Source organism: Bos grunniens, chromosome 10 (genome assembly GCF_055505025.1).
Source record: "Bos grunniens cultivar Pamir isolate PY7600 chromosome 10, Bosgru_T2T1.0, whole genome shotgun sequence".
In the NCBI taxonomy this organism is placed as follows: Eukaryota; Metazoa; Chordata; class Mammalia; order Artiodactyla; family Bovidae; genus Bos; species Bos grunniens.
This window is the reverse complement of record NC_141174.1, coordinates 58,287,392-58,310,609: the sequence shown is the minus strand read 5'-3', so window position 1 is coordinate 58,310,609 and position 23,218 is coordinate 58,287,392. Positions and strand designations below refer to the sequence as shown.

The window sequence follows — 23,218 nt, the reverse complement described above, 5'->3', positions numbered from 1 at the left end:
CCCAGTCCCTGAGGATGAATTGCGATTTGTTTAAACTAGTCATAACAATCCTATCTGTATCCCTTTGACAGTAATGAGTCGGTAAGGGGAGGATGCTGTAAGGCTGATGAGTTGTAGGAAGAAGCCTGGGTATCTCGACAAGATTTTCTTTCCAATAGGAAAGATGCAAAAGGAGAGAGTCCCGCTTTTCTGGTCACCTTTTTCTTATCTTTTGGATGTTATTATATGTGGACATGATGTGCTAAGTCACTTCAGTTGTATCCGACTCTTTGCAACCCCATGGATCATAGCCCACCAGGCTCCTCTGCCCATGGGATTCTCCAGGCAAGAATACTGGAGTGGGTTGCCACTTCCTCCTCTAGGGATCTTCCCAACCCAGGGATCGAACCCGTGTCTCTTAAGTCTCCTGCATTGGCAGGAGGGTTCTTCACCACTAGCGTTACCTGGGAAGCCAAAGCTACTGCAAATGCCTTGTGACATTTTAAAGGCCAAAACAACTGTAGAGATGCCGACGTAACAGCATCTAACCCTGGGATCACTTACCCTTAGATTTCCTAGTAAATGAAACACTTAAATGTTTTTAGGTTCATCTACTATTAGTAGGGTATTTTGTTATTTGCTGCTGAAGTAATTCTAACTAATACATAACTCTAAACGGACCTGAATTGCTTATCACTTGGACTCTGTTACTGGCCTGTAAGAATACTGACTCTTAGAAAATAGCTTCCAGCCATACAGGAAAAAAAAAAAAAATCAGCATAAACAAAGATAGGCATATTGGTGATTTTAATATCAGAGGAATTATATTTGAGCTTCCAGGCTCATGTGATAACAAGCTATTCTCTTTTTATCTTGTTTCATATTCTTCCTACCCTAAAGTGCACACAGATGGTTTCTATGTCTGGTCTCAGTTACTAGACAGTAAATTAAACAAGATAAGGCCTGTAAAGTACCTCTATATAGTAGAGCTATATATAGTAACTATTTAATGATTTATAGCTGTTACTATGGTGTATCCTCTGTGCCTGATGCACTTTATTTTGGCAGATTACATCGTATGATTCCTAACAGTGTCACCAAGTCCCATCTTGAGACAAACTAGACTGAGAAGATGCCTTCTCCATACCCTGATCCTCTCTTAGAGGATTAAAAATCACACTCAATAAAGAAGTTACTCTCTAAGAAAAGTCTGGGGAACCTTCATTTACTTTTCAAATAGGGACTCATAAATTAATTATAGATATTTTGATTTTAAAATGGGTGCTTTTGAATTGAAAGAGACAGGTGTACCCCAATGTTCATCGCAGCACTGTTTACAATAGCTAGGACATGGAAGCAACCTAGATGTCCATTGGCAGATGAATAGATAAGAAAGCTATGGTACGTATACACAATGGAATATTACTCAGCTATTAGAAAGAATGCATTTGAATCAGTTCTAATGAGGTGGATGAAACTGGAGACTATTATACAGAGTAAGGTAAGTCAGAAAGAAAAACACCAATGCAGTATATAAACACATATATATGGAATTTAGAAAGATGATAACAATAACCCTATATGCGAGACAGCAAAAGAGACACAGATGTAAAGAACAGACCTTTGGACTCTGTGGGAGAAGGCGAAGGTGAGATGATTTGAAAGATAGCATTGAAACATGTATATTTCCATATGTGAAATAGATTGCCAATCCAGGTTTTATGCATGACACAGGGCACTCAGGGCTGGTGCACTGGGATGACCCTGAGGAATGGGATGGGGAGTAAGGTGGGAGGGGGGTTCAGGATGAGGGACACATGTTCACCCATGGCTGATTCATATCAATGTAAGGCAAAAACCACTACAATATTGTAAAGCATTTAGCCACCAATTAAAATAAATAAATTTACAAAAAAAAAAAAAATGGGTGCTTTTTATAATGTTAGAACCAAGTACCTCCCTCTAATTTTGATCCTCAAACAGATCTGGGTGAATACCTGTTCATACCTTCATCCAAACTCTCCCTAGACTCAGATGTAACAAGAGGACTCCTAAGAAGCTGTTATCTGATGATCTAATGCACTTCTAAAAATAGCTGTTGAGAGAGGTTTTCTAATTGTTCATACCTACAGACTATTGCAGAGAAGGCAATGGCAACCCACTCCAGTACTCTTGCCTGGAAAATCCCATGGACAGAAGAGCCTGGTAGGCTGTAGCCCATGGGGTCGCTAAGAGTTGGACAAGACTGAGCGACTTCACTTTCACTTTTCATGAAATGGAGAAGGAAATGGCAACCCACTCCAGTGTTCTTGCCTGGAGAATCCCAGGGAAGATGGAGCCTAGTGGGCTGCCATCTATGGGGTCGCACAGAGTCGGACACGACTGAAGCGACTTAGCAGCAGCAGTAGCAGCAACAGACTATTAACAGAATGAAACCAGTCCTCCCTGTCTCTCCTTAGGCAAACACAGGTCTTTTCCTGATAATTTCAGGTTGAATAAGAACTGTTAAGACTTCATCATCCCATAATAAAATTTGGCAAGGACACATATTTTTTAAAAAGGGGGCGGGGGAGGGGCGGCAGAAAAAAATGCTGCTTTATACCATGCACAGAAGTCTAACTCGGTTCTCCTCTTATAGAACATTTGGTTATTGTTCTATGAGCAGTGGCCAAGAAAAGGGCTACCAGCCCATTTTAGAGAGCAACATGCTGCCAGCTGTGCTGAAATACTAACATATCCCCTACTGTGCGCTCTGACTCATGACTACAAATAAGATTTTTTCAATGAATTTCTTAAAACTTAGAGGAACAAGAATGCTACACTAGAGTAATAGTTCAGAGAAAGTGAACTCTGGGACCTAAAGTCTTATTTTGAGGCAGATAGAATTTTATACTGTTTCAAGCTAATTTGTTCAAAAGTTCTCTCATTGATGCTTCACTCCTTTGCACTACACATTCCCTTACCCTCTTAAAAAGAAGGACTCTACCTAACTTTATACATATATTCTATATCTTTCATTTTCTAAAAATTGCCACTGGGAAAATGGACATTGTAGTTCACTTAACCATTATGTCGCACACATATGAAAAAAAATCATCTGACTTAATTTTTCTGTTGAATTGATCTGCTTAAGGTACCATGTGCAATACCCTTTACTCAACTCACCCAAGAGAACTGAAATTCAATCCACACTGTATTTGGCATTTTAAATCCGAGGCCCTTAGAAACCTCTCCACATCCACAGGGAAAAGCAAGAGTCAGAAAAGCTATGTAAACAGACTCATTCAGCCAAGGCCAGAGAAAGAATCGTTCTACATCCATCTCTGAGAGTGCAGGTCCCCAAGGATTGATCAAGACGGTGTTTCCCTTCTCCTCAGGCAGCTTCCGAAAGGACTTCTTTCATTCCTTTAAAGTTTTGTCAGTTCAGAGAATTTAACTCTCCCAAGGTTCCAGGGACATCAATTGAGTTCACGAACGAAAAACTTGGGTTCGTTCAGACCTATTTTTTCTGAGAAACTGTGGGGTTAAGCGTTTCACTTGCTCCCCTTTACGTCGCCCCCAGGAAGTTAGGACGGGCCACGTGACTTGCTTTGACCAGTGAAATGCAAACAGATCAGTTACGTCACTTCCGGGACAAAGCATGTAATTGCAAGTATTCGTACCACAGTCTGCTCTTCTCTGCCTCCATCATCGGTGTGGCACATGTTGAGAGGAAGCCTGTTTCAGCGCTAGCCTGTGACCTCTAAGTGACTGTGACAAGCAGAGCCCTCCTATCAAGCCATGGCAGACACACAGGGTAATAGAGAAATAAACCATTGTTCTTTTAAATCACTGATTTTTTTTTTTTAACTCCATTACAAGCTCATTCATTCTAATAGAGGAAATTAGGGACTACTGTGTGTGAAAAAAGGCAAAATGAGGGCTTTTGTAAATGAGGGACTAAAGAGAGAAGTGGCAGGCTGAAGAGGAGGCTGTGGAGAGGTTAAAGAGTAAGTGGTCTGTCCCTACCAGTGCCACATAGGCAGTTAGTGTCCAAAGAGTGCTGGGGCCAAAGCAGGACACTTGTATGAGAACCAGTCTTGTGCCCAAGAAATGAGTAGAATCGGAGAACTGACCTACTCCAAGGAAGCTTCCCAAAATTGTCACTAATAGCTCTGAATGCTCTGGAACAGTCATAGAAAGTTGAATTCACAGTCTGCATTAGTCCAAGTCTCAAAGAAGCACACAGTAAATTGAGATTAAGGGAGGCAAGAAGTTTGTTTTACGGGATTAAAACCGGCAACACCAGTAGAGAATAATGAGGGGGTGGGTGGGGAAGAAGAGGCAGGGAGGACAAGCAAACTACAATAAGTTCATACTTCTTCAAAGGAGAGAGAGAAGGGAGGGAGGTATGAAACCCTGTGCACTTCCAGGAAAGTTGTAGCAAACTGATGGAGACTCCTCAGGCAAAATCGCCCTTCAGAGGAGCTGTGTTTCCATGTCTTAAAACCCCTGCCACATGTAGCCTTGGCTGGGAGCAGTTCCTGGAAAATAGGGCCTGATGCTGTGACGACTAGCAAGGGCTAAACCCTGCTTCCAAGGAGGAGGTCCGAGTGGAGAATTTTCCCAACCCCCACATAGCTGCAACATCATATTTTATCTTACACTGTTGGTGGGAATGCAAACTAGTACAGCCACTATGGAGAACAGTGTGGAGATTCCTTAAAAAACTGGAAATAGAACTGCCTTATGATCCAGCAATCCCACTGCTGGGCATACACACTGAGGAAACCAGAAGGGAAAGAGACATGTGTACCCCAATGTTCATCGCAGCACTGTTTATAATAGCCAGGACATGGAAGCAACCTAGATGTCCATCAGCAGATGAATGGATAAGAAAGCTGTGGTACATATACACAATGGAGTATTACTCAGCCATTAAAAAGAATACATTTGAATCAGTTCTAATGAGGTGGATGAAACTGGAGCCTATTATACAGAGTGAAGTAAGCCAGAAGGAAAAACACCAATACAGTATACTAACGCATACATATGGAATTTAGAAAGATGGTAACGATAACCCTGTATATGAGACAACAAAAGAGACACTGATGTATAGAACAGTCTTATGGACTCTGTGGGAGAGGGAGAGGGTGGGAAGATTGGGGAGAATGGCATTGAAACATGTGAAATGTCATGTATGAAACGAGATGCCAGTCCAGGTTCAATGCACGATGCTGGATGCTTGGGGCTGGTGCACTGGGACGACCCAGAGGGATGGTATGGGGAGGGAGGAGGGAGGAGGGTTCAGGATGGGGAACACATGAGAAATAAAGGAATAAAAATTTAAAAACATAAAAAAAAAAAAGTCTAACAGGGAATAAGGCCAATGATTCTACATAACACGTAGAACATTATTTCTTGGTGATAATAGTACTGCCTTATATTTGTTTCAAGGTGTACATCTTGCTAAGTGCTTTTATATATCTCCTCCCATTTTAAACAGTCCAGGTAACATTATTCCCATTATAAGAATGGGAAGCTTGAAGCTTTCTAGGACTCTGACTATGCAGAGGGGAGCTGAGCCTGGCATTCAACCATGTATTCTTAGTCCAAGCTAAGCCCACAGTATAATGAAGGCACCTGCTGAAAGTCAGTGCCCTGAAAATGTTTGCACTGTCCTTAAGCAAGAATTAATTTTAGGTCACTTGCTTAAAAGCTGCTTTAGAAAGAAAATTCACTTGAAGAAGTCTCTGTGTTTATTCTTTATCTAGAGGCAGCATTTGGGAGAAGGCAATGGCACCCCATTCCAGTACTCTTGCCTGGAAAATCCCATGGACGGAGGAGCCTGGTGGGCTGCAGTCCATGGGGTCGCTAAAACACGACTGAGCGACTTCACTTTTGCTTTTCACTTTCATGCATTGGAGAAGGAAATGGCACCCCACTCCAGTGTTCTTGCCTGGAGAATCCCAGGGATGGGGGAGCCTGGTGGGCTGCTGTCTATGGGGTCGCACAGAGTTGAACACGACTGAAGCGACTTAGCAGCAGCAGCAGCAGCAGCAGCAGAGGCAGCATTCACAGGGCAAGAACAGATTTGTCTCTAGCAGAGAAACCCAAGGATGGCTCACAAGATGTCCTTCAGGGGGTGACCAGAGGCTGGAGTCTCTAATGGTCAGAGTAGCCCGTGTAGCTTCAGAATGGAAGGAGAAGTTATCCAGCTGAGATAGCTCACTGTAAGTGCAGAGGAGATGATCCAGTTTGGAAATGCAGATACTGCGGAGAAAACCCTTGTAACACATAGAAACTCCCTCAACTGGACAACAGGCCTGTTTATGTGGAATGAGACTAGTATATACTTTCCTTTAACATTAACAGAGCTATTTTCTTCTCAAAAAGAAAGAACCAAAAATAGTAAAGCAGGAATTACCCAGAGAGAAGGAAAAACCCAAATCATAGTTCTACTCTCTGAATTGGCACAGCTCAGTAAGGAGGGAGAAGTTGACTTCCTGCCAAGTTTCAGTGTCCCACCAAAAATTAAAGACACCAGATAAAGGCAACCCAATCCAGGAGCTATGGCACCTGAAATGAAAATAAACAAGAAAGCTTTAAGTTCTAAGATGAAAGGATTACAATGTCAACTTTACGATTGCTGATTACATTGAAACCAGTGATATTTTCATTGGGTGTCAAAAACACCTAGGAACAAAAACCTTTTAAAGTATGAAATTATCTCCCAGGGGAATATGATGTGAACCACTTCCATTTCTACAGTGCACTTGTCCATGCAACTTCCTTCCAGAGTAGGATGGAAACAAATGCCCATTAGACCTCTTTGGGTTTGCCTCCAGCAGAGGAAAATGTTCTGGGTGAAATGGCACCCCAGTAAACCACACTGAACCTGGCTTTTATTTCACATTTAAGAATCATTTACTCAGAATGGAAAGTTGCTTTCCTTTCTTAGCCCAAGCAACTGCCTTGGGCAGCCAAAAAGGAAATAACAGAGTGGTGTGCTAAAAGGGTCTCTAAGTTCTGGTCCCGATGTTGTCACTAACTGGGTCTTATTGAACAAGTCACGTAATCACCCCACAACCTGTTTCCTTATTTATAAAAGGATACAGTTAATAGTTCAAAGCCTTTTTTCTCCTCCAGTTGACCTAGGAAGCTTTGAAAGAACACAGATGTCTAGAACTGAATCAGAATCTCTGGGAGTCTAAGTTTGTAAAGTTCTCCCAGTGGTTCAGATGAGGCCACTCCATAGGCCAGTATTTTAGGGTAGACTAAACAAGATGTTAATCGAAAAAGCAAGAGAGTTCCAGAAAAACATCTATTTCTGCTTTATTGACTATGCCAAAGCCTTTGACTGTGTGGATCACAATAAACCGTGGAAAATTCTGAAAAAGATGGGAATACCAGACCACCCGACCTGCCTCTTGAGAAACCTATATGCAGGTCAGGAAGCAACAGTTAGAACTGGACATGGAACAACAGACTGGTTCCAAATAGAAAAAGGAGTTTGTCAAGGCTGTATATTGTCACCCTGCTTATTTAACTTCTATGCAGAGTACATCATGAGAAATGCTGGGCTGGAAGAAGCACAAGCTGGAATCAAGATTGCCAGGAGAAATATCAATAACCTCAGATATGCAGATGACACCACCCTTATGGCAGAAAGTGAAGAGGAACTAAAAAGCCTCTTGATGAAAGTGAAAGTGGAGAGTGAAAAAGTTGGCTTAAAGCTCAACATTCAGAAAACAAAGATCATGGCATCCGGTCCCATCACTTCATGGGAAATAGATGGGGAAACAGTGGAAACAGTGTCAGACTTTATTTTTTGGGGCTCCAAAATCACTGCAGATTGTGACTGCAGCCATGAAATTAAAATACGCTTACTCCTTGGAAGGAAAGTTATGACCAACCTAGATAGCATATTCAAAAGCAGAGACATTACTTTGCCAACAAAAGTCCATCTAGTCAAGACTATGGTTTTTACAGTGGTCATGTATGGATGTGAGAGTTGGACTGTGAAGAAAGCTGAGTGCCGAAGAATTGATGCTTTTGAACTGTGGTGTTGGAGAAGATTCTTGAGAGTCCCTTGGACTGCAAGGAGATCCAACCAGTCCATTCTGAAGGAGATCAGCCCTGGGATTTCTTTGGAAGGTATGATGCTAAAGCTGAAACTCCAGTACTTTGGCCACCTCATGTGAAGAGTTGACTCATTGGAAAAGACTCTGACGCTGGGAGGGATTGGGGGCAGGAGGAGAAGGGGACGACAGAGGATGAGATGGCTGGATGGCATCACTGACTCAATGGATGTGAGTCTGAGTGAACTCCAGGAGTTGGTGATGGACAGGGAGGCCTGGCGTGGTGCGATTCATGGGGTCGCAAAGAGTTGGACACAATTGAGCAACTAAACTGAACTGAAACAAGATGTTCAAGATTCCCTCCAGTTCTAAAATTCTCTGATGAGAAGGTAGTAGAATAGGGGGTCAAGGAGAGGTGTGCTGTGCCACAGAGTAGCAGCACCTGCATCGCTGTGAGCATGTTAGAACTGCAGGCTCTAGGGGGAGGAGCCCAAGATGACCCGAGTAGAAAGACATGGAGTTCGCTTCTCCCCCACAAACACATCAAAACATAGGCTCTTGGCCCCTATCCCAGAAGCTTATTGAATTAGAATCTATATTTTAACAAGATCCCCAGTGATTCATAAATATGTGAATGTTAGACAGCTCTGCTCTATTCTACATAATCAGGAGTGAACCCGCCTACCTATATGCCAGTGGGTCATTTTCCTGCCCAGTCTCTGTGGCCTGGCCAACCAGGAACACAACACAAGAAAAACACACAGCCTCGGGTGGTAACTCTTTCTGGGAGCCATGCTCCTCAAAGAATGTGATTTGGGGACATTGTCGTCTCACTGTAAGTCCCCTTTCAAATTTGTGGGAAATGCCTGTGAAGGCAAAAGTGAGGCCAGATTGGGAGAGAGAGCTAGTTGGGGGGGAGTGGGGGAAGGATATTCTTCCAGCTATCAACCAGGCAAAATTTTATAGATGAAATTTCTAGAGGTGAGGTTGAGAGTGTTGAGAAAGAAATTATAACTTATGTTAGACTGCTAGTCTTTATTAGGGCGGGGGAAGTAAAACCTGTTGCAGCTCACTTTCTCAGATGTTTGCTATTCTTACCCACATTTCTGCTGTTAGGGGAGGGGAAGTCTAATTTACAAAATTCGGATAAGACATGTAAAAAGACAGAAAGCAGGAAGCAGGCGAGGCTAGGCACAGGAGGCTGCAGCGAAGACCCTGGGAGCTGCGGACCCGTGCTATGGAGACAAAGGTGAGGTTGCCCTGAGCAGTTGGAGCCTGGGCCCCACCATGACTTAACAAGATGTCAGCACGAAGCAGGCATTCCAGCTGGTCACACCCACTCCAGCAACTCAAATTCACCACCTCAGACCCCTGCGACCTCATCAAACATGAGGTTCAGCTGCTGCAGGCTCAGTACCATAGTCTGAAACTCAAATGTGACAAGCTGGCTGGCAAGAAGCCAGAGACCCAGCATCATTATGTGATGTACTACGAATATCCCAGGGCCTCCTAGGTGGCTCAGTAGTGAAGAATCCTCCTGCCAATGTAGGAGATGTGGGTTCAGTCCCTGGGTCGGGAAGATCCCCTGGAGAAGGGAATGACTTCCCACTCCATTATTCTTGCCTGGAGAATCCCATGGACAGAGGAGCCTGGTGGGCTACAGCCCATGGGGTCACAAAAGAGTTGAACATGACTGAGGAACTAAGCACAGCTTATCCTGCAGCTTTAACATCAAGATGCACAAGCAACCTGAAATCTTCAAGGGGCTGAATGGGATAAGTGCCAGGACCCACCCTACCTTTCCCCAGAGCAGTAGCAGCAGTTCTTAGGAAACATCCAGTGGGCTAATAAGCAGGTTACAGTTCCTGAGCTGAACTCCATCATCTGACAGAAACTACAAGCCCTCCAGCTTCCCAGCTGCAGGCTCTCGCCCTGCCCTGATCCCACTGCCTGGGGAAGCTACAGCCCCTTCACTGCTAGGACTTAGCACAGGCACTGGCCTCTTTTTACCTGTCTGTGTTCCCTGGTTCACCTCTCCAAGGAAGACAATAATGGGCAGGATGGTGGTACCCACCAGAAGGATGATGGCAGGTGAGAAGTCAGAGAGTGGCCAGCTGAGATGCAGAGGGGAGGGGACAAAAGGGAGACAGACACGGAGAAAGAGCCAGGTTCATCGTAAGACATGGTATGCTCATTCAGTTCAGTTCAGTCGCTTAGTCGTGTCCAACTCTTTGTGACCCCATGAACCACAGCATGCCAGGCCTCCCTGTCCATCAGCAACTCCCAGAGTCCACCCAAACTCATATCCATTGAGTCGGTGATGCCATCCAACCATCTCATCCTCTGTTGTCCCCTTCTCCTCCTGCCTTCAATCTTCCCCAGCATCAGGGTCTTTTCTAATGAATCAGCTCTTCACATTAGGTGGCCAAAGTATTGGAGTTTCAGCTTCAACATCAGTCCTTCCAATGAACACCCAGAACTGATCTTTAGGATGGACTGGTTTGATCTCCTTGGAGTCCAAGGGACTCTCAAGAGTCTTCTCCAACACCACAGTTCAAAAGCATCAATTCTTCGGCACTCAGCTTACTTTATAGTCCAACTCTCACATCCATACCTGACTACTGGAAAAACCATAGCCTTGACTAGACAGACTTTTGTTGACAAAGTAATCTCTGCTTTTTAATATGCTATCTGCTACTGCTGCTGCTAAGTCGCTTCAGTCGTGTCCGACTCTGTTCGATCCCATAGACGGCAGCCCACCAGGCTCCCCCATCCCTGGGATTCTCCAGGCAAGAACACTGGAGTAGGTTGCCGTTTCCTTCTCCAATGCATGAAAGTGAAAAGTGAAAGTGAAGTCACTCAGTCATGTCCGACTCTTAGTGACCCCATGGACTGCAGCCTACCAGGCTCCTCCATCCATGGGATTTTCCAGGCAAGAGTACTGGAGTGGGGTGCCATTGCCTTCTCCGAATATGCTATCTAGGTTGGTCATAACTTTCCTTCCAAGGAGTAAGCGTCTTTTAATTTCATGGCTGCAATCACCATCTGCAGTGATTTTGGAGCCCCCAAAAATAAAGTCTGCCACTGTTTCCACTGTTTCCCCATCTATTTGCCATGAAGTGATGGGACTGGATGCCATGATCTTAGTTTTCTAAATGTTGAGCTTTAAGCCAACTTTTTCACTCTCCTCTTTCACTTTCATTAAGAGGCTCTTTAGTTCTTCTTCACTTTCTGCCATAAGGGTGGTGTCTTCTGTATATCTGAGGTTATTGATACTTCTCCCAGCAATCTTGATCACAGCTTGTGCTTCCTCCAGCCCAATGTTTCTCATGAGGTACTCTGCATATAAGTTAAGTAAACAGGGTGACAATATACAGCCTTGAAGTAATCCTTTTCCTATTTGGAACCAATCTGTTGTTCCATGCTCAGGACTGGCTAAACTCTGCTAGTATTTATGGTAGCACCTATTGCAGCCCTCGCCCTGCCAATGTGCCACCCCCGACTTTGCTCCTACCCTTGACTCCTGGCCTCTCTCTTCTCCCCGTGCAGCCTAAAAGGGTGAATACCTCCTCAGGCCACAGATAAGGCAAGCTGCAATCTAGAAGTGCAAATGGGAGGGCAGGTTAGAAGGGAGCAAAACGTCTAGCAGGTCAACACCCGCTGCAATTCCTGGACTCACACACGTGTAATTGACATCCTCCTGGAGCCCCTCCTGGAACACCCCACCTCCTACCCTGGCACTGCATGCAACCACAATGTTGGCTGACCCTGCTGTACTGGAGTCCCCATGACTCTCCCTCCTCCACACTCATCTTCCACTACTTCCCGATGCCCACGTCCACCTGGTTCTCTCCCCTCACCCAAGAAAGAAAGAGGGATTGGGGACAACATGTTTAGATCATGGAGCAGAGTGGGGCAGGTGATGACCCAGAATTTCCTTTCTCCCCTTCCCAAATAAAGTTGTTGTTGTTCAGCTGCTAAGTCATGTTTTTGTAACCCTATGGACTGTAGCCCACCAGGCTCCTCTGTCCGTGGGATTCTCCAGGCGAGAACACTGGAGTGGGTCAGTATGCCCTCCTCCAGGGGATCTTCTTGACCCAGGGATCAAACCGGAGTCTCTTGATTCTCCTGCATTGGCAGGCAGATTCTTTACCACTGCGCCACCTAGGAATAAAGATGAAGGTACTTTAAATAAATAAATGCAATAAAAATAAAAACCAGGAAAAAAATTTTCTTAATCTTCCCGGACCAAAAAAAAGTCTTCCCAGACAGAAGAAAATCTTGCTATGTTTACTTCAAGAAAAAGAAGCTCCCAGTTTTATTCTTTTACAGCACACTACTGAAATAAAATTCTTAAAGAAACCCTAAGGCCCTTGGGTGTTGTACGGGTGAGTGTTCATTACAAGAAACAGATGATGGTCTTCCTGCAACTATTCCTTCTGCTACTTTGGAAATGTGCCACACTTACTTTCTCTTCCACACTAAAACTGAACTTTATATGAGAAATGTTTTTGTAGTTATTGTGCATAGAAATTATCACTGGAACAATGTCTATAACTTGCCCAGTTTTACAAAAGAAGGAAATACCTGGCTAAGAAGGGTAACACTTTTCATCTAAGTACCCATAAATTAAATCAAAATTTGGCAGCCTTGCAAATAGGCTTCCAGGTTGCCTGGCCCTAGAACTGAGGACAAGAAAAAAGTTCTCTGCAGGTCCACACAGCAACCTCTACCCTCCAAATCCACCACACATATCCAAGAACACCTCCACTTACTTTCTTGATTCCCAAGGATAAGTGAGCCAATTCAAAACACTAACATAAATTTCTCAGGTCATTATATTTGGAGATTAAACAGACGGGAAAGTTTGGGAGGGAATCTGGTAGAAAGGAGGTTGGAGAGGAGAGGACAAAATAATGGACATGAGAGCATTAGGATGGCATTCTGCAGCAGACACCGTGAATGCAGGGGTCAGCTGTGCACAACAGAAAGGCACCATGATTGTTTAGAGACCTGAGGGTCGAAGAACAGGGTTCATGCGCAGCAGGAGAACAGAAAGGTCAGAGAGTATCAAGTCCACAAGGCCCTCTGCCTCAGTCTTTTGATGGCTGGCCCAAGCCCCTCCCCTGTGTGTACATGGCAGATTGCTGACCCTATTCTAGGCCCCTTTTTCTAAGTGACAGTAAGCAATGTAAGAAATGAAGATGAAAAGAAAGACTCTTACACAGGCCTTGATTTCCATGGGATCCAGGCCTCAACCTTGGCTGCATTTTCTTTTCTCATTTCAAGGTTTATTTTTTTTTAATAAAGGAAAGTCTAAGTTCTATACATGTGTGTTACACATATGTACATGTTTAAACATGAGCATTTACATCGCAATGTCTTGTGGATACCATGCCTCTTCCTACCATCTCTCTCACATATACCCATCTCTCACAAACAGAATAACCAATAAAAGATTTTTCAGTCTTTGATTTAATATTTCCTGAGTCAAGAATCTCTCTACCCATTGAAGCTGCCCACTTCACTACTTGACAGCATTTTGAAAAGACAAGTGTTCCCCTTATATTGAATGAATATATGTTTCCATGAAGCACTGCCTTTTTGACCCTCATTCTTTCTTCTGGCTCCAAAGAATCTAATTTTCATTCTATGACACAACCCTTTGGATATCTGAAGAAGGCGATCAACTCCTCTTAGGACTACCTGTCACTGTTCAGTGCATTAAGCTATCCTTTGTCCACATGCCCATGAACTGATTAAATTGTATAAAATTTCTTAGAAAAGCCTGGGCAGGCATTCTCCTGATAAATCCAACATGATAATGCTTGCTTACAACTCCTCGCCTTCCCTTATGCTAACTTCCTTGATTAATTGTCATAACGTGTCTTAGCTTGAACTGCTAAAACAGAAGTGTTATAGACCAGGTGGCTTAAACAATAAGGAGATACTAAAATCAAATGGATACAGAAAGTCCTCTTCCAAGTTGCAGACTGCCATCTTCTCATTGTATCTTCACAGGGCAAAAAGAGAGAGAGAGCTCTCTGGGGTCTCTCACTGGTCCCATGAATGAGGCCTACACCCTCATGACCTGGTTACCTCCCAAAGGCCCCACCTGCTTTTCCCATTACATCGGGAGTTAGAATTTCAATATATGAATTCTAAGGGGACACAAATACTCAGTCCATGATGCCACCACAGTATGTGAATATACTGCCTCCTTCTGGACTTGCTTCTACAACTCCACACTGAAGTAGAACCTCTTTTTTCTTTTTGTTTCTTTTTTACTTCCACAGCACTGAGTTTCATTAGGAATTTTATTAAGGTTCAATCTCCAGGGATGAGAGAGCCACTTACGGGGAACAAAGCCTCCCCAGATCTCAAGATGAACCACCAGCTCCAACTCTGTGGTGGGATTGCAGACCGCTTCCAGTTGCCAATCAGTATAAGGATGCAGCTTTGGTTCCACACATGGGCAGGTGAGTGGTATAATTCTCCCCACACCCAAAACATGAATGTCATGAAGGCCGTGAAGCTGTGGAGCTGCTTACATGTGAGATTCCAAGAAACGGGCATGGAGGATACATCCATACGTTTTCTGATATACACACCCAGGCCCCAGAGCCTTGGTTCACCCCAGTTCAACATCAGGTCTGGGTGGTCCCAGTCACACCATGGATCCCTCTCCTGCTGTGAACTGTCAGGGAACTTCAGGTAGTTGCCATATCCCATGCCATCATCCAGCCAGGGCTCCTCATCTTCCATCTGCATGTTATACTTCTTGGCTATGGTTACTTGTTCTTCTAGGGTCTTGGGGTAGGACCCTGGGAGCACGTCCTTCATGATGTAGGAGCTGTCCGTGCTCCCAAAGATACCGCATTTCACCCTGCCCTCTATAGCCCTCAGTCTCACAGGACCATCCCCTGGCCACTGCCATCTTCATCTTCCCTGGAAACTCTTTATAGACAACAATCCTAACCAAATATCTACTTAAAATCCTATGGTTCTAATTCAAGTTTTTTATTTTTTTTCCTGACAAACAAATGAACATGATTAGCGGTGCTCTCTTTCCTTTAATGAATTAGATGGAACATTGATCACATTATTTTTAAGACTAATGAGTCTAAACCTTGTAAGTACATTAGAATTACTTGGAGAGCTTTTTAAAATCATGATACCCAGGCCATATTTCAGACCATTTAAATCAGAATCTCTGGGATGGAAGTCAAGCATCAAGTACTCCCCAGGTAATTCCAATATGTATCCAAGGTTGAAAACCATCCAGAAGAGGGGAAAAAAATGGAGGAAGAGCTCTATGAGACAGGCCAATGAGAAATGTGAAGTTTTGGCAGAACGATTTGATGGCTGATTGAATGAATGGTTGGGTGAGGGGAGGGAAGGCATGGTTCTTGATGTGATTTGGGATTTAGACATAAGTTGGAAAGGATGTGAAACTCCCATTTTCAGAGCACAGAGGAAGAACATGGCTGTAGAGACCTATACTGGTCCCTCACCTGGGCCTGTTCAGAACCTTCCCTGGCTGGGAAGATATATCTTTCTGCCTCCTTTCCCCTCCACTGACACTTCAGGTCCTTCTGCTGACCTCTCCTTCTACCAGCTTGAGGTGGCTTCCACAGCTGCCCTGCTGCCTCCCTGGAAATGGCAGTCCATGTGCTGTGTGGCTCTCAGGGTGGCAGGCAGTAGGAAGACAGGAGGGAAACTTCTGCCAGTGCCTCAGTGATTATCTGGCTCATGCACTACAAGGGCAACTCATTTACCTATGACTTCTGAAAGTCCCTATATTTTTAGCTGGCACTCAACTCCTTACAGGAAGCCTCTATTGATCCACTTCCCAATATATATAACACTTATGCTTTGCACAAAGCAAGAAGAAGGGTCAAGAGATGCATGTTGAATAAATAAATTTGATCCCTCTTCTTTTTTTATAGCACTCATAACACTTATATCTGCAAATCTGGCTAGACTGAAAACTTTGGGTGTAGTTTCTTTCCAGTAGATTCCAGCATCTATCCAGGGCTCTTAATAAATATTTGCTAACTATTGAATGCATAATGAAATAAATAAATATTTCTTTTTAATCTCACAACACCCACTGTAAGAGTAACCCCAGAAACATTTGGTTGATTGATGTTAATCCAAAGCAATAAAGTTATGAGAAAGTTAAGACCTTGCTGGGAACTGTAGTGCCCTAAGTCTCCATTATTTCTCTGTTTCCAGCTCACTTGTGATATTTTGAGAATTTTCTCAAATGTAAAGCAGCATCAGAAATGTGCATTAGGTGTGGAAAAGCATTAATAAAGTGAGTGGATGTGTGAATTAAAAAAAATAAACCATGCAGTGAAAGAAATTGAAGATCACTATTTGATAGTCGCCAGTAACGGGCCATTTCCTGCTGCTCCCTGTCTCGGGGCATATGTGCAAAAAGTAAACAAAGCAAGAGGCACGTTTTAAGAGATAATGACTCATTCATATGCTCGAAATACTAATGACAAGTCAAGAGAAACTGATTAAAATAAAGAAAAACAAGTGCTTTTAAGACTTGTGTATTATTGTGCAAAACTATTATTAAACTAGACTCTGTTGAGGATGATGGCACTTTGGTTCCTAACATGCATGGAAAGTCCCCAAAATGCAGGTTAGCTTGCATTAAAGGTTAACATTCATGGAATCCTAAAGTTAGAAAGTCCCTTAAACAATCAACAGAGAGATAGATGCTCCTTTCCCTTCCACAGGCCAAGCGTGTACAAAGATATAAGAAAGAATTAGAAAACCTCAGAATATTGTTTAACATTTTCTTTGGAAGTATGCTTCACTCTCTAATCAGACTTACTTTTTTTTTTAAGAAAAATTTTTTGTTTTTGTTTAACCAAAACCCATGTTGCAATTTAAACCTATTTCCTCATTTAGTTCACAGAGGTGATGGAAGATAACAAGTTAATTTCTTCTTCATGATACATCAAGTAAATCCAAATAACCCTAACTATTCAACTTTTTCTTATGACATCCATTGTTTGCCATCTTTTCCTAAACTTCTGAACTAGAATTACATTCTGGATACTAAAATACTAAACCCTAAAAAATATTGAGATGCTTTTAAAATAACTAAGGACAAGAAAAAGGAGCAACGAAATGTACTGTTATATGTGCAATAAAAAAGATGTTTCATATTATTTACAAGAAGTTAAAACCCACACAAGGGATTTTGCCTAATAGATAATAAAATATTTGATCAAACTGCAGGAAATTAAAGCAGTACTATCCCAAGACATGGAACAGACTGGTTCCAAATAGGAAAAGGAGTTTGTCAAGGCTGTATATTGTCACCCTACTTATTTAACTTATATGTAGAGTACATCATGAGAAACGCTGGACTAGAAGAAACACAAGTTGAAATCAAGATTGCCGGGAGAAATACCAATAACCTCAGATATGCAGATGACACCACCCTTATGGCAGAAAGTGAAGAGGAACTCAAAAGCCTCTTGATGAAAGTGAAAGTGGAGAGTGAAAAAGTTGGCTTAAAGCTCAACATTCAGAAAACGAAGATCATGGCATCCGGTCCCATCACTTCATGGGAAATAGATGGGGAAACAGTGGAAACAGTGTCAGACTTTATTTTTCTGGGCTCCAAAATCACTGCAGATGGTGACTGCAGCCATGAAACTAAAAGACGCTTACTCCTTGGAAGGAAAGTTATGACCAACCTAGATAGCATATTGAAAAGCAGAGACATAACTTTGCCAACAAAGGTTTGTCTAGTCAAGGCTATGGTTTTTCCTGTGGTCATGTATAGATGTGAGAGTTGGACTGTGAAGAAGGCTGAGCCCCGAAGAATTGATGCTTTTGAACTGTGGTGTTGGAGAAGACTCTTGAGAGTTCCTTGGACAACAAGGAGATCCAACCAGTCCATTCTGAAGGAGATCAGCCCTGGGATTTCTTTGGAAGGAATGATGCTAAAGTTGAAACTCCAGTACTTTGGCCACCTCACTCGAAGAGTTGACTCATTGGAAAAGACTCTGATGCTGGTAGGGATTGGGGGCAAGAGGAGAAGGGGACGACAGAGGATGAGATGGCTGGATGGCATCACTGACTCGATGGATGTGAGTCTGAGTGAACTCCGGGAGTTGGTGATGGACAGGGAGGCCTGGCGTGGTGCGATTCATGGGGTCGCAAAGAGTTGGACATGACTGAGCGACTGATCTGATCTGATCTGATCCCGGGACAGGTATAGATGAACAGATCAACAGAATAAAATAGAGTCCAGAGAAGAAAAAATCAATTAATGCTACTACTACTAAGTCATAAAGGTGCCCAATGACAGTACATTCCTCATCGGTGCCAGTATGTCACATAAACTATTTCCATTAAACCTCACAACATCAGAAAATAGGCAGAGCTAGTGCTCAGCAAGGAGATCCAGACCTCTCTGCCCTCCTCTCTGTGCTCTTCATGAAAATATACCAGTGCCTTCACTTTGAATTAGTAATATATAAAACTGTAGAAACAGCATTGGAGCAATTCGATAAAAAATGTGAGGGCAGATAAAGTGAGATTATTTTCTGACATTAAAAAAAAGTTAGGTGGACTAAAATCTGAAATGTAAAAAATAATAATAAAATGTACTGTTAAATGGCGCTTCCCAGGTGGCACAATGGTAAAAAATCTGCCTGCCAATACAGGAGACACAAGAGATTCAAGTTTGATCCCTGAGTCAGGAAGATCCCCTGGAGTACAGTATGCCAACCACTCCAGTATTCTTGCCTCGGAAATCCCATGGACAGAGGAACCTTGCGGGCTACAGTCCATGGGGTCGCAAAGAGTTAGACACAACTGAGCCACTCAGCACATTTTGTTAAATATAGAACAGTTTTTTAATTTATTTATTTTTAATTGGAGGATAGTTGCCCTACAAAGTTGTGTTGGCTTCTGCCATACATCAACATGAATCAGCTATAGGTTTACATATATTCCTTCCCTCTTGAGCCTCCCTCCCACCTCCTGCCACATTCCACCCCTCTAGGTTGTCACAGAGCACCAGGGAAGCCCCTTGTGTCACACCATACTTCCCATTAGCTCTCTGTTTTGCACATGGTAATGTACATATTTCAGTGCTTCTCTCCCCGTGTCCACAAGTCTGTTCTCCATGTCTGAGTCTCTATTCCTGCCCTGCCCATAGGTTCATCACTACCATTTTCCTAGATTCCATATATATGTGTTAACATACAATATTTGTTTTTCTCTTTCCGATTTACTTCACTGTGTACTAACAGGCTCTAGGTTCATCCACCTCACTAGAACTGACTCAAATTTGTTCCTTTTCATGATCGAGTAATGTTCCATTGTATATATGCACCACAACTTCTTTATCCATTCATCTATTGACAGACATCTAGGTTGCGTCTGTGTCCTGGCTATTCTGAAGTGAAAGAAAGTGAAAGTTGCTCAGTTGTGCCTGACTCTGCAACTCCATGGACTGTAGCCTGCCAGGCTTCTCTGTCCATGGAATTATCCAAGCAAGAATACTGGAGTGGGTAGCTGTTCCCTTCTCCAGGGGATCTTCCCGACCCGGGAATCAAACTGAGGTCTCATGCATTGCAGACAGATTCTTTACCAGCTGAGTCACCAGGGAAGCCCTGGCTATTCTAAATAGTGCTGCAGTTAATAACACTGAGGTACATGTGTCTTTTTCAATTATGGTTTTCTTAGGGATAGAACAATTTTATACTCTGTTCTGTTATGATCTCAGTGAAGAAGATAATCCCTAGAATGGCATCAAGTTTAAAACCAAAAAGGGAAACTGACACATTTGACCATTGGTACAGAAGACACTCTAAAGAAAGTTAAATCTAGAAAAACTCTTGTAGTATATATGAGAAACAAAGGGTTAATATCTTTAGTTATAAAATGCACTTACAAATAAATATGAAAAATATCAACATCCCTATTAAAACTGAGAGAAGGATATAAACAGACATTTCAGAAATGAAGAAAGATAAATTTCCAATAAACATACGATACACTCAATTTACTATCAAAGATATAAGACACTGAAAATACCTAGGCTAGGAAGAAAGTGTGAGCAGAAAGAGGCATTCTCATACACTGTGGATAGACACAGAAATTGGTACAAAGAAAGATACATTTTTTTATGCAGGGAATAAAGGAGATGAGTTAAGTAATCCCTAAGAATTTCGATCCAATTGCCAACATTCATTGGATCATAGAAAAAGCAAGGGAATTTCAGAAAAACATCTACTTCTGCTTCACTGACTACATTAAAGCCTTTGACTGTGTGGATCACAACAAACTATGGAAAACTCTTAAAGTGATGGGAATACCAGACCACCTTACCTGCCTCCTGAGAAACCTGTATGCAGGTCAAGAAGCAACAGTTGGAACTAGACGTGAAACAATGAACTGATTCCAAATTGGGAAAGGAGTATGTCAAAGCTGTATATTGTCACCCTGCTTATTTAACTTCTATGCAGAGTACATCATGCCAGGCTGGATGGAGCACAAGCTGGAATCAAGATTGCTGCGAGAAATATCGATAACCTCATATATGCAGATAACACCACCTTATGGCAGAAAGTGAAGAGAAACTAAAGAGCCTGTTAATGAAGGTGAAAGAAGAGTGAAAAAGCTGACTTAAAACTCAACATTCAAAAAAGTAAGATCATGGCATCTGGTCCCATCACTTCATGGTAGACAGATCGGGAAATGATGAAAACAGTGACAGACTATTTTCTTGGGCTCCAAAATCACTGCAGATGGTGACTGCACCCATGAAATTAAAAGATGCTTGCTCCTTGAAAGAAAAACTATGACAAAACTAGACAGTATACTAAAAAGCAGAGACATCACTTTACCAACAAAGGTCTGTATTGTCAAAGCTATGGTATTCTTGGGCTTCCCTGGTGGCTCAGTAAAGAATCCGCCTACAATGCAGGAGACCTGGATTCCATCCCTGGATTGGGAAGATCCCCTGGAGGAAGGCATGGCAAATCACTCCAGTATTCTTCCCAGGAGATTCCCCATGGACAGAGGAGCCTGGCAGGCTATAGTTCATGGGGTTGCAAAAAGTTGGACACGACTGAGCAACCAAGCACAAGCACATGTATGGTTGTGAGAGTTGGACTATAAAGAAGGTTGAATGCAGAAAAATCAATGCTTTTGAGCTGTGGTGCTGGAGAAGACTCTTGAGAGTCCCTTTGACAACAAGGAGATCAAACTAGTCGATCTAGAAGGACTGATGCTAAAGCTGAAGCTTCAATACTTTGTCCACTTGATGAGTAGAGCCAACTCATTGGAAAAGACCCTAATGCTAGGAAAGATTGAGAGCAGGAGGAGAAGGGGGTGATGGAGGATGAGATGACTGGATGGCATCATCAAGTCAATGGACAAGAGTTTGAGCAAACTCTGGGAGATAGTGAAGGACAGGGAAGTCTGGTGTGGCGCAGTCTGTGGGGTCGCAAAGTGTCGCACATGACTGAGTGACTGAACAACAAGAATGTCTAGATTCTCTCTAGATTTGAAATTCTAACAGTCTTTATTTATCTGAGTTATGCCAATGCTATATAAAGTCTTTAACAATCAACAAAATATATTTTATAAAAAAATATTATTGAGATATATTTCCCTATCCAGAAGAAATTTTGAGACTTCTGTGACTCATACAGAAAACTTATTGTGTTAGTCACTCAGTAATGTCTGACTCTTTGCAACCCCATGGACTATAGCCTTCCAGGCTCCTCTGTCCATGGAATTCTCCAGGCAAGAATACTGGAGTAGGTAATCATTCCCTTCTCCAGGGAATGTCCCTGACCCAGGGATTGAACCTGCATCTCCTGCATTGCAGATAGATTCTTTGCCACCTAAGCCACCAGGGAAGAGCGCCCAACATTTACCAAGGTACAGTATGCCTAGGATGTAGAAGCACTGGAAATGCTAGAGGCAGCCAGGAGCAAACCAGACAGAGGAAACTAACACACAAATAGACAATGATACTCAGGGCACAAAGCTTTCCCCGAGCTATGAGTGTGATGAGCACGTGAGATAGGCATTTAAATTACTCTTGGGAATGAGGTGAGTTGGAAAGATTGGTCTTAGGCATCAGCTCCCTAAATGGGTCTTACAGGGTGAGCAAGCTTCAGACTTATGGAGAAGGGATGCCTTTATAGGGAAGAGAGCAACATATGCAAAGACAAGGGGGCACTAGAAAGCATGGTGAGTCTTAGGACCTATTCATGTCTCCTGAGACTGCAAGAGACGGACAGCTAGGAGCCAGACAAGAAAGAAACAGGTTTTACACGTCATCACGAGAAGCCTGGATCTTATTCCTATAACTGTAAACCATCAAAGAAGTACCCTAACGAGATCTCCACTTGAGAAAAAAATCCCTGCAGGAGACTCCCACTTCCACTAAGATAGTAAACTGAGATAGCCAGATAAAAACTCCAGATACAAAAACATGAAATGGGTTAAAGTTTTAAAATAAGCTTAGAAGTATAGTCAAAAATCATGAAAGGCTATGTGAAATCTCTAGATACCAAACGCAAAGAGGGAACTGAAAATTTGAGTGCTAAGAAATTCTCTGTGAAATTCCCTGAAAGGATGGGAAATTCTGTTTTATTTCAAGGACTCAAGGGTAACTGACCTCAGGCAAGGCGTCGGCCTGGGAGGAGCAGGGAGTTGGAGTGAATCCTCTTTAAAGAGTTTCCCCCTTCAGTGACCTCATCCTTTCTCACAGAGTCACCAGCACTCCACTTCAACAGTGCTTCACTTTCTGCTTATGTCAATAAATTTTTTTTTTATCCTTACTGGGTCAGCCCACTATCAGCATACTTAAATGGCATTATCTCGAGCATCTTTAAAAATCCTTTCGTTGATCTCAGTTCCCCAGCCAGCTACTGCCCCATTTCCCAGTTTCTCTTTGCAACACATCTCCTCAATAAAGTTGTTCTAGTTAGCACTCCTGAAAAATCCCAGGTACGAAAACTTGAAATGGTTTTGGTATTATCTCTTAAACACACACCAATCAGGGGTCATCCATACCCTCCACTAAAATTGCTCTTGTCAAAGTCACTGTGAGTGTAATCTTGCTAAACCCATGACCCCTAGTTTACACAACCAGGCACCATCCCTGACATAGTCAATTA

General features: G+C 42.8%; 1 long non-coding RNA gene and 2 pseudogenes across 8 annotated transcripts in view; 1 reads left to right on the top strand and 2 right to left on the bottom strand.

The window, feature by feature from the left end:
* LOC147364604 (uncharacterized) overlaps positions 1–23,218 on the bottom strand; it is a 169,924-nt gene that overhangs the window by 119,538 nt on the left and 27,168 nt on the right. For 4 of the 8 annotated variants that reach the window (XR_015134756.1, XR_015134761.1, XR_015134757.1 and 1 more), the window contains exon 1: positions 3,145–3,571. This is a non-coding gene — a long non-coding RNA (uncharacterized LOC147364604). Of the gene's footprint in view, positions 1–3,144; positions 3,586–12,055; positions 12,204–23,218 lie in introns of those variants that run through there. The other 4 variants (XR_015134754.1, XR_015134758.1, XR_015134753.1 and 1 more) reach the window with 3 other exon arrangements.
* LOC147364606 (TLE family member 5-like) lies at positions 9,340–11,601 on the top strand (annotated as a pseudogene).
* On the bottom strand, positions 14,275–14,905 carry LOC147364605 (NADH dehydrogenase [ubiquinone] 1 beta subcomplex subunit 8, mitochondrial pseudogene; annotated as a pseudogene).